This window comes from Lathamus discolor, chromosome 9 (genome assembly GCF_037157495.1).
Source record: "Lathamus discolor isolate bLatDis1 chromosome 9, bLatDis1.hap1, whole genome shotgun sequence".
Classification (NCBI taxonomy): Eukaryota; Metazoa; Chordata; class Aves; order Psittaciformes; family Psittacidae; genus Lathamus; species Lathamus discolor.
The window spans coordinates 12,915,367-12,918,626 of record NC_088892.1 but is presented as its reverse complement, the minus strand read 5'-3'; positions in this window follow the sequence as shown (position 1 = coordinate 12,918,626).

The following is a 3,260-nucleotide window of genomic DNA, read 5'->3' as shown; positions in this document are numbered from 1 at the left end:
AGTTCTGTGCTGGTTATTAATATACAAAGATAGCAAATGTTTAGATAGGACTGGCAAGGATACACAGGAAAAGGCATAGACTTATTCATGAGTTAGTGTTGGAAGAGGGCTCTGTTGCTCAAGCCTCAAATGAGCTTCCCCTTGCCTTTCCCATCCAGCACTCTCTCGCACACAAAAAAGTTAGGCAACCTCCCAAAGACGGGATACATTTCCCCTGAGGAAAACAGGAATCTAAAAGGCTCAGGCTCTGCACCAGGGCACCCAAGTATGTTTGAAATGTTCAAAGCTGACGGACTACAGAGATGAAAAGCAACTTGGAACTAAATAAAAATTGGAGTGAGAATAGAGAAGACTTCCCTGAAGATGTCAAATGTGTTACAGGGGGCAGGTTTTGTTCCAGAGAGCGGGATGTGGGCTCAGAAGTTACAGTTCCTCTTTTGCCCTTTTTTTTTTTTTTTTTTTTTTGCCTTCCTGTAAGAAAAGGAGAAGCAGGGGTGTTGGGAGCTGCAGATGTGTCACTGGGACTTGAGCAATGAGGTAGGCTTTGCAGCTAAAGATAGGGTTAAAATTGTGTAATTTTGTGAGGCACAGGTTAGGTTTGCAACACGACTCAAAAAATCAGTTTAATTTACTGCTCAGTCCGGGAATGTACCCAGGCTGAGGGATGACATTGGAAAGGTTAAAAAGGTAGAATCAAGTTGGTATTTTAAGAGCAGCCCTGCTTTTAGAGTTGTTGAGTTTGGGGATTTTTTTCTTTCCTTTGGGGAAGAGAACAAAAACCCAACCAACATGCTGCCCCAAAACCCCGCGCCCAAGACTTTTATCTGCAATTCCTCCAAACCAAGGGTGATTCAGACACCAGTTCCTCCTTCGCTAACCACCACATTTCAGCGGTTTGGATAAAAGGGAACTGCGCTCTGAGTCAGCCAAGGTTGGTGTTTGCTTGGCAAAACCAAAGCTACGCCTGCAAGATTTTCTCAGAGTCAAAAAGCTGCCACAACTGGTCTTGCTTTCACAGAGAAAGCGTGTGTCACATGATATTTTGACTGATAAATTTAATGCGGTAGTGATTAAACTCTGCTATGTCAGTTTCCTTGTATTTGGGGTTTTTTTAGTGAGAAAGCTGCCTGTGAAGAGGCCACAGCTATTTTTTCCCATAATTGCATCTGTTTCAGAGAGCAGACAGATGTTGGGCTGAAATTCATTACGGTATTCATAAACCCTATTGGGATCTGATGACCTAGTAACATACAGCTACTGTTCTTTGCAAAGCATTTAAAATGGTTGCCATTTTGAATGGAGAAATAACTTTACAGAGGATGGGAGGGAAGGGGAAAACTTATAGCTAGGCAGATGGCTGCACCACAGCAATATACAATAGTAATATGAGTTCAATTTATTGCAATAAATCATCTTGCTCTTAATTTTGCAGAATTGCCAGCCAGCTTTTGTGCATGGGCAGCATGCAGATAGTGCATTGGTATTCTGATGTTAGGCACAGAGTCAAAGTGAAATAGCTGGTGATGCAGGAAAGAAAAGAAAATCAAAGTAGGGAAAACTCTCATGGGGAGACAATGTAATAGAAATGGCTTTGACACAGGGAAGCAGGTCTCTCTGTCACTCATGTATTGCTGCACAAAATCACAGCTGAGGATTCGGTTGGTGCTGGAACTGAGAGTCCGAAAGCCAGAAGTTCAAAATATCATCACTCCAGAAAGTACAACTTTTGTCCCTAAAGCATTTGTGTGGCTGTTGTCAGGGATAGCAGGGACGTGCACTGGGCTGACAGGAAATGGGAAACTTCCAGCAGTGGCGCTCTGACTTGAGAAACCCCAAAGTGCTGTGCTGAAACAATGCTATGAAGTCATGGGTCATGCAGTGAAAGAGGGTTATCAGTTCCTTGTGCTCTCTGGGCACAGTGCGCTGGGACACACTGGGCTTAGGCTCACTTGCATGCCACCAAAAAGAAAATCAGTTTCTGCAAGACTCCCAGTGAGTGGCATTCGGACTGATGCAGGCTTTGTGGGAGATGTGTACTTTACGTTTTACCCTGGGAAATGAGGTGGACATCCTGGCTGTGATTACAGTGGCGAGAGGCACTTTTTCCAGCTTGCCTGTCTGCTCAGGAATCCTTTGGGAAGGAAGCTGTTTGGTCTCATTTTGGATATCCTGTGAAACTCAGCTAGCACGGCTGCTGGGAACTGAGAAAAATGACTTAATTTTTAAAGAGCTGAAAACTACTGTATGTGCTATCGAGTATTGCACAGGAAATTACTGTTTTGGTTTGTTTGTCTGGATTTCTGGTATTCCCAGTTTACTCAAGGTAGTAGCCCTGTCTCTCAATCCTAAATGCAGCAGATTCAGTTTTAAATATGAATTTCTGACCCAGCCTTAACATGTTTGGAATGATGTGGAATTTTCTTTAGTTCAAATGGGAGAAAGCATGAGAAATATTCAGAGCCTGATCCAACAATCTATTGAAAACAAAGACATCTTACTGTGATTTCCAGGCACCACAGGGATGGGTCACAGAAATACTGAAGTTATGAAGTGGATTGGACTGGTGGAGGGGTTGGCAGTTCATGTCTTAGCATCTCTTAACTAAATTGGAATGTAACTGGATGTCCACAGCCCAAAACTGAACTCTTTTCCCTACAATATGAAGAATTTCTGCAGCAGCTGTGCTGTTATCCTGGTATTTTCCAAGGTGTGACCTGATGAAGCTGTTCCTTTTCTGTGTTCATTGTGTGACTGCCACCAAGCTAGCATGAAGGCATACCCAGGCTGTGTACAACCCTAGACTTTTTATTAATGTGTAATCTTGCTCCTGACGGCCTAGCAAAGCCACCCATGGTACTAAACCATGTTATAATTGGAAATGGAAGGGGACAACTTTAAAGTTAATGGCTGGCCTAATAAAATCAAGATTTATTTTTTTTTTTGTACTCTAGGACTTCATAAAAACCATTGGTAACAATAAATTGCTTCCAGAATGATGCTGTAAATGGTAATGTATTCAAGCAGCAGCCAAAAGACCCTACTCATGGATGAATGCTGGGCTTAATACCAAGCTGGCTGTTGGTACCCATTGAATCTCCTGTAATCAGCATTTAACAGCTGGTGATCATATGGCTCTGGTGTAACCAAGCAAGGACAAAATGGTTTCTGAAAGCATTAGCCAAAAGATTGGCCTTCCTTTTTGAGCAATCCAGAGGGAACTCTTGGGAGGGGAGGGTGAAGTCTGCAGTTACATGCAGATC